Below are 9,165 nucleotides of genomic sequence, written 5' to 3'. Positions count from 1 at the left end.
CAGCTTCCTCTGTCCTCCATTTGAGGACATAGCAAAAAGACAGGCCGGAAAGAGGGCCCTCACCAGGAACCAAATTGGCCAGCACCTTGATCTTGAATTTTCCAGCCTCCAGAACTGGGAGAAATAAATGTTTGTTGGGTAAGCCACCCAGTCCATGGTATTTTGTTACAGCAGCCCGAATGGACTGAGACACATGTCCACTAGTTAACATCACTCTAAGATACCTGCCAATGCAATTAGCTTAGAAAAAGTAGAAGAATTAAAACAGAATTAGAAAAGAGAAGAGTAGGGCCGGCCCGGTGGCGCACTGGATAGTGCGCCGCTTGGGAAGCGCGGCGGCGCTCCCGTCCGAGGGTTCGGATCCCACATACAGACCGGTTCCCGCTCACTGGCTGAGCGAGGCACGGGAGCAACACCGAGGGTTGCGATCCCGTTGCCGGTCCCTGGCCCGGTACGGGGGCAACACTGAGGGTTGCGATCCGTTGCCGGACACGGAAAAAAGACAAAAAAAGACAAAAAAAAAAAAAGAAAAGAGAAGAGTATCATAATCTGCAGATGGTGTGGGTGTAGATGTGGGAAATCCAAGAGAATCTACTGCAAAACTATTAAACAAAAAGCAAATTAAGTAAAGTTGCAGGGAATTAAGTTAATATCCAAAAATCAATAACACATCTATACACTAATAGCACTCAGAAAATAAAATAATGAAAGCTTAGCATTATAAAAATATCAATTATTCCCAAATCAATCTATAAGTTGAATGTAAGTCCAATAAAAACCCCAACAGGAATTTTTTTAACGAGGCAAGTCAATTTTTAAATTTTCTTTTCTTTTCTTTTCTTTTTTTTTTTGGCGGCTGGCCTGTACACGGATCCAAACCCTTGAGCTTGGGGTTATGAGCACCATGTTCTAACCAACTGAGCCAACCAACCAGCCTTTCAATTTTAAAATTTATAAATAAAAGTATATGGATAAGAATTGCTAGAAAAATCCCAAAAAGAAGAGTAATGAGGGAGAAATAGCCCACCCAGACAGTAAATTTTACTATTAAGTCACAGTAATTAAAACTGTGTGATACTGGCACACAAATAGAACAATAGAACAGAATATAGGGTCCAAAAATTGTACCTAAACTAATGGGAATTTAATATATAATGAGGTTGGCAATTCATACTAGTGAGAAAAAGGTGGACTATTTTTAATATAGAGTGGGACCAACTAACTGGCATCAAGAAACAAATAAAGTTGGATCTCAAGTTTTTTCCATATGCCAATAAATTCCAAATCAATCAGATTCAAACCACAAAAAACTGAAACCATAAAGCTCTAAAAAGGGTAGAAGAGAATAAATTTTCTAATCTCAGAATGGGGAAAGCATTCGTAAATGTGACACAAAACCTAGAAATCATTTTTAAAAAGATAAATTAATTTACATGAAAATCTAAAATGTGTGGCTCAATAAATACAATAAACAAATTCAAAAGACTATTGGGTGCAGAAAGGTGTTACCTCAAAATTCAGTGCTTTAACATGCTGGAATAAAGAAGGCGCCTCAAGGTCTCTCTGACTTTCCCCCCACACCCACCCCCTCCACCACCTCTCAATCCTCTGTCTCTGTCCAAAGCACAGGATAAAGCTGTTCCCTTATCTGCCTAAAGTCCAGACCCACCAAAGAAGACAATTACCTCTGGTCCTTTCCCTGAGTTTTCAATAACTTAACTCATATCACAAGAAAGACTGAAGTCTGTCAACACACATGGACAGATGTTTGTTACAGACCATTGTCTTCTATTTCAGTCCCATCCAGTATTCCGAAGAGAACCATTTACCAGTCATTGTCTGCTCTGTGGGCCAAATAGATTGTGTCCCAGGCCACTGTATGTTCTCCAAGCCCACTGAACACCCCCCTAAGAATCATTTAGTCCTACACCTCCAGATGTACACCTCTCCCTTTTCCCTATGAAGATGAGTATATAAGCTTTGCACCCCAATGGAAAATTGGGACATGACTCTCTTGCAATTCCCCCATGCATTGCCCCCTCCCAGCGTATTAAAATAATCAAATTTGTTATGCCTTTTCTTCATATTAACCTCTATTTATTAGTTGATTTCTCTGAGAACTCTCAAAGGGGTTGAAGGGGAAATTTTCCCTTTGCCCCTATAGAAAAATAACAAACAAGGAAAATTATTTGCAACTCTCATATAGTAAACGGTTTTTCCTCTTAATATACAATGAGTTCCCACAAAATAAGAAAAATGACCACGGATAGTTTACAGAAAAAGCAAACCAAATAGCTCATAAATGTATAACTAGATGCTCAACCTTACCCATAAGGTAAATGTAAATTAAAACTACACGAGCCACCTAACAATAGCAGAACACACATTCTTCTCAAGTGCACGTGGAACACTCTCCAGGAAAGACCAAATGCTACACCATAAAACAAGTCTCAATAAATTTAATAGGAATGAAATCATACAAAGTATGTTTCTGACAACAATGAATGAAATAAAAAATTAATAACAGAAAGAAATATGGGAAATTACAAATACATGAAAATTAAACAACACTCTCCTCAATAACCCATATGTCAAAGAAGAAGTCACCAACAAAATGAGAAAATACTTTGCGATCAATGAGAATAAAGACACAACACGTCTGGGGCCGGCCCGGTGGCGCACTGGATAAGTGCGCCGCTTGGGAAGCGCGGCGGCGCTCCCGCCCGAGGGTTCGGATCCCACATACAGACCGGTTCCCGCTCACTGGCTGAGCGAGGCGCGGGAGCAACACCGATGGTTGCAATCCCGTTGCCGGTCCCCGGTCCGGTACGGGGGCAACACTGAGGGTTGCGATCCATTGCCGGACACGGAAAAAGACAAAAAAAAAAAAGACACAACATGTCAACCACAGTAACCACGGCTGCCACGAAAGCGGCTCGACATCACAACCACCACGCAGATGGCCCACTAGCCACTGGAGAGCACTGACACAAGGAGAGTCACCAGCAGAGACCAAAGAAAAGAAGAGAATGACTCTCTCCACAAAGCCCATTCCAGAGTGACAGAAGAAGCATCTATTCTATGGTAATTTGGGGGGACCTGAACACACCTTTCAGCATTGGACAGATCATCCAGGCAACAAATCAGCAGAGTAACCATTACTCCTTCAGAGGGAGAGAAAAAATCCTGGGTTATCAGTGGTGGGAGGGAGGAGGGAGAGACTGGACAAGGGGCATAAAGAATAAGTATAATTTGTAACAATATACATACTAGTAATATTGATTTGATCAACATGTGTCAACACTGAATCTTAAAAATATGTATCATCAATTATGATTCAATAAAAAAAAAGACACAACCATCAGAGCAGAAAATGAAAAAGAAAACAGAAAAATAATAGAGAAAATCAACAGAACCAAAAGTTGGTTCTCTGAAAAGATGCAAAAAAAATTGACAAATCTTAACATAGACAAACAAGAAAAAAAGAGAGAAGACTCAAATCAACTAAAATCAGGAATGAAAGAGGACATTACTACTAACCTTAAAGAAATAAAGAAGATCATAAAGGTTATAAAGAACTCTCTGCCAACGAATTACATAACTTAGATGAAATGGGTGAATTCCTAGAAAAACACAAAGTACCAAAACTAAGAAGAAATAGAAAATCGGAATAAACCTAAAATAAGTAAAGAGACTGAATTACCAATTTTAAAACTTCTCAGGGGCCGGCCCGGTGGCGCACTGCTACAGTGCGCCACTTGGGAGCGCGGTGGCGCTCCCGCCGAGGGTTCGGATCCCACATACAGACCGGTTCCCGCTCACTGGCTGAGCGAGGGGCGGGCGCAGCACCGAGGGTTGCGATCCTGTTGCCAGTCCCGGTCCGGTATGGGCACGACACTGAGGGTTGCGGTCCGTTGCCGGACACGAAAAAAGACAAAAAGGAAAAAAAAAAAAAACTTCTCAGAAAAAAAGCCCAGGCCCACATAGCTTCCCTGGTGAATTCTACCAAACATTTAAAGAAGAATTAATACCAACACGTCCCAACTCATTTGTGAAGCCAGTATTATCCTGATAACCATAACCACACAAAGATATAAGAAAATTATCTCCTATGAATGTGGATATAAGAATCTTCTACAAAACGCTAGAAAACTGGATCCAGAAATATGTTAGAATTATATATCGTGACCAAGTGAGATTTATGTTAGGAATATAAGGTTGGTTTACCTTTTGAAAATCAATTAATATAATATACCATAGCAGCAGAATAAAAGACAAAGACCATGTAATCATACTCAACAGTGGAAGACTGGATGCTTTCCCCTAAGATCAGGAACATAACAAAGAAATCACGGGCCGGCTCATGGCTCACTTGGGAGAGTGCGGTGCTGATAACACCAAGGCCATGGGTTCGGATCCCATATAGGGATGGCCGGTTGGCTCACTGGGTGAGTGTGGTGCTGACAACACCAGGTCAAGGGTTAAGATCCCCTTACCGGTCATCTTTTTTTTTAAAAAAAAAAAGGCAAATCTATAGAAACAGAAGGTAGATAGATTAGTTGTTGCCTAGGCCTGGGAGAGGGGAGTTTAGGGGGAAGTAAGGAATGACTGTAATATATGCACAGTTTCTTTTTGGGGTAATGAAAATGTTCTAAAATTGGCTGTGGTGATGGTTACCCAACTCGGTGAATAGACAAAAAATTATTAAATTGTTCACTGCAGATGGATGAATTATACAGTATATGAATTTATTATCAATAAAGCTGTGATATATCAGAAAAAAATAATAAACTACACTGGAGGCCACTGTCCACCAGACTGGCAAATTGGAATCTATCAGATTTATCCCAAAATTTGACAACATCCTGTGTCAGTAGCGTGAGGGGAACCAGAAGGCGTAGTGTACGTCAATTGTACAATAGATGAAGAACAATTCGGCAATATCTATCAAAATTGTATCTGCACACACCTGTAGATACTGCAATTTGGAATGAACCCTAGAAGTATCCTCACATACAAATACAGAGCATATTATGACTGAGGATATTCATTGTAGAATTGTCTATAATAAGTGAAAGAATAGGAACAACTAAAATATCCTTCACTAATTAAATAAAGCATGGCCTCCATTCACGTAATAGGTTACCATGCAACCATGAAAAAGAAAGCAGCCGCACAAAACATCTGAGGTCCATCATCAAGAGAGAAGAATCAGGTGTAGAACAGGATACACCATGCACTATCACTTGCTTAAAAATTTTTTTAATACACATGCTCATAAATGCTTGGATCTGGGTTGCCTCTGGCAAGGAGACCTGGGTGTGAGAGAGACACTTTTCCCAGTCTCCTTTTGGACTGTTTGAATTACAGGTGCTCCTCAACTTAAAATAATGGGGTTACATCCCAATAAACCCATCATAGGTTGAAAACATCGCAAATTGAAAAGACATTTAATACACCTAACCTACCAAACATCACAGCTTAGCCTGGCTACCTTAACCATACTCAGAACACTCACATTAGCCTACAGCTGGGCAAAACTCTCTACCACGAAGCCTATTTTATAATAAAGTGTTGACTACCGCATGTAGTTTATTGATACTGTACTGAAAGCGAGAAGCAGATTGGTCGTGTGTGTTCTCGAAGCGTGGTTTCTACTGAATGCAGATCACTTTCGTACCACGGTAAAGTCGAAAAAGCAGGAGTGGAACCATCCCAAGTCAGACCATTTGTATTTTTAACTGTGTGTGTGTGTGCGTGCACACGTGTGTGTTTTAATGTGTCTTCTTTCCTTTTTTTTTTTTGTCTTTTTTCGTGACCGGCAATGGATCGCAACCCTCAGTGTTGCTCCCGCGCCTCGCTCACTGGCTGGTCGGCATGTGGGATCCGAACCCTCGGCAGGAGCGCCGCCGCGCTTCCCAAGCAGCGCACTGTAGCAGTGCGCCACCGGGCCGGCCCTCCTTTTTTAAGAAAAAACACGGGCTTACCTGGCTTCAAATCCTGGCTCTGTCTCTCATAGCTGGGCAAGTCACTTCACCTCTCTGAGCTTTGCGTTCTATTCTGCAAAGGGAGGAGTAATGATAAGATCTACCTGTGCATTCGTTGTGGAGGATTAAATAAGACGGCTCAGGCGCAGGGCTCCCCACTGAGCCTGGCTCCTAGTAAGGGCTCGGTCTTTGCTGGTTATTAACCAGTTACTATGGACACCAAGGAGGACGGTAACAGGTCCCACCAGAGAGCCTCAGACCATGTGTTCAGAGGACCAGCGATCCCCTCTGGCGGGGAGAAGCTGGGAAAGGCTTCCTGGGATAGGCAGCATTTGAGAAAGGCTTCAAGGACAAGAATTTCCACAAGTAGAGATGACTGGGGACTGTGTTCCTGGCAAAGGGAGCCACACAAACAAAGGACTGGAAGTAGGACAGCCCTGAATACTCAATCATTGTGAAGTCATTGCTCCTCCAAATAGCTTAGCCGAGTACCTAATAGGCACTAAACACTGTAGAGGGAAAGACAGACAAAAGCCAAATGGTGGGACCAGCCAAGGGAGGATTTACAGAAAGTGCAGTGATAAGGACAACAAGGGGCTGGAACAGATCTTCACCCAGATTCAAGTGCTCGTAGAGCAGACCAGTAAATGGGGGCTCAGAGAGGGAGAGGGACTGTCCAAGGTCACACAGCAGGTTCTCAACTTCTAGCCACAGCCTCTCTCAGCTCCACCCTCCCTCATTCCACAGGCCTGGAGACAGGGAAGCCTCAGGGGCTCTTCTGACGTGCACCCATCAGAAGCTGGGCACAGATGCGGGCTCCACTGGGAGCTTCACAAAGAGGAGGGATAATTGGCTCTCGGATGATAACAAGAGCCAGTGGATGAGTAGAGAGACTCCTGTGTGGCAGGCACCATGCTAAGAAGTGCTCCACATGCATGAGCCCAGGGGAATCCACCCCCACCCTTTGTGTTCAGCCTCATTTAGACAAAGAAACTAAGGCACAGAAAGGTTTAGCGACTTGCCTATGGCCACCCAGCTCATAAGAGACAGCATCAGCAAGAAGTCCAGGCCCATCCCCCAAAGGAGGCACAGGCAGGGCCTGTATCAGCAATCACACCCTCTAGGAAGGACGCGAGGTGGGAGCTGTTCTCAGCTGGTCCAGGAATGTCTCCTGATAACACCCGCCCAACCAGGGGTAGGAAGAAAGGGTGGTGTATGTCATGTGTGGGAATGTGTGGGGGAGGGAGGATGGAGGAGGAAGGAGGGCGGTGAGAGGGGGGAGGAGGCGGTATGTAGAGACACGGTCATTGGCGGCCATGCATCCTGCCTCTGGAGAGAGGGGAACACAAGGCCCCGTCAGGCACCTGCCCAAGGTGGGGTGTAGCACATGCTTAGGCGGGGCCCTGCTGTGGCCTCCGGAAGAACTTTGGGCATGTTGACCAAAGCTTCCTTGGCACCATGAAGAGCCCATAGTCTTCCTCAGGTAGCTGCAAAGGCTAAAAAGCTAATCCATGCAATGCCCTGGGCCCATGGGCCATGCTTGATAAATGGGGGTCCACACTATTACTGCTGACATTATCATTTTCCTTGTTACTGTTTAGCTCTCTAGCTCTCACCAGGACCCTGCTTGCTACACAGGGACAATCTGCCCCTCTTCCAGACAAGGGGACAGAGAGAGGCTCAGAGACGCCACAACAGGCACCCTGGCCACCATCCAAGATAGCAGAAGGCCAGGTGAGGCTTCTGCTCTCCTGGCCCCAGGCCACTGCCAGCCCCAAACCCCAAGGCCACAGATCACAAGTGGGCTCTTCCAGGGAGTCCTTACACCAGAGACTAAGCAGAGCCCCTTGGCCAGCCCATTTTCCAAAAGGAGAAAGGGAAGCCCAGACAGGGAGAGTGGCTGACCCAAGGCCACACAGCAGGCCAGGGGTACGGCGGGAGCAGGCCCCAGGCCGGGCTGCTAAAGACCTCTCACTCCACCCACTCAGCCTCTCAGCTGAGGCTGCTGGTGCCAGCACTGGGTCAACAAGCCTGAGAAGCACCACTATGGAGTGAGCCTGTGACCCCTCCGAGCCTCCAAGGCTGGGTCCCCAGCCAGTGGCCCAGACTAACAGTCCTGGGCGGCAGGTCCCCACCAGCCCCATCCATAGGGAGGAAGCTGAGGTTGGGAGGGGCACGAGAGAGAGGAGGCCAGCCCAGCCTGCCCATTCCACGGATGGGAGCCACGTCCCTTGGGGTCCAACACCCTCACTTGCCACCTCCCCGAGGGCAGGGACCTTCACCTGGTTCTCTTCTCTTCCTTCACCCTTTCCAAAGAATTACCTGCTCAACTGGGGTGTTTTTCTACAAGCCACTTCAGAAGGTAGAAAGGACACCATCTTCAGAGTGAGGAAAAGTGAATGTCAGTCATAATAGCTAATATTTATTTAGCACCTACTGTATGCCATTCTTAGTATCCTGTTTTACAGGCGAGGAAACTCCGGCACAGTTGGGTTCAATAATGTGCCTAAGATCCCAGTTCTTAGCAGCTGAGTCCCTTCCCCTCTGAGCTTCTCCCTAAAGGGGGCTGCCACCCAGCGTTGCTGAGAAAGGTCCAAGGAAGGAGACTGGGACTGGACTCCTCTTGGCAGGGTCCAGGGCTAACTCGACCCCTTCCTCAGAACCCATCATTAGCTGCTCCAGCACAGGCTGCAGATAGAACAGGGTGTGCTGATGGGGGTGTGAAGACCCACGCATTTCCCCCCTCAGCTGTCCCCCTCCTGTCCTCCTGCCTGGGGTCCACACTACCCCTTCAATGCTCCCAACAGCCCTGTTATGAGCTGTGGCCACACCCATTTTATACAAGAGGACAAGGGGGCTTCAGGACACTGCCCCAGCCAGGAAGTGGACAGCCAGATGCCAACCCAGATCTGCGTGACACCAAAGCCCACCCTATCATCCTGCACCACAAGAGGCATGGGAAGGGCAGCCCAGAAGGGGGACACACACAGAGTGCAGAGGCCCAGAGGCAGGCATGTCAGGTAGGCAGGGGCTATCGAGTGGGAGGTCTGGCCTCTGGGTCCTGGCTTAACTAGGTCACTGCTGGCCCTTAGCCCAGGCGTGAGGATGTCTGGGGAGACCCCAAGAGGGAGCTGCTCAGCAATTCAAATCAGGGAGGCCTCAAAAACTAAGAGGGGGC

This window comes from Galeopterus variegatus, unplaced genomic scaffold (assembly GCF_000696425.1).
Source record: "Galeopterus variegatus unplaced genomic scaffold, G_variegatus-3.0.2 Scaffold59, whole genome shotgun sequence".
Lineage (NCBI taxonomy): Eukaryota > Metazoa > Chordata > Mammalia > Dermoptera > Cynocephalidae > Galeopterus > Galeopterus variegatus.
Note: the sequence above shows the minus strand (reverse complement) of the source record.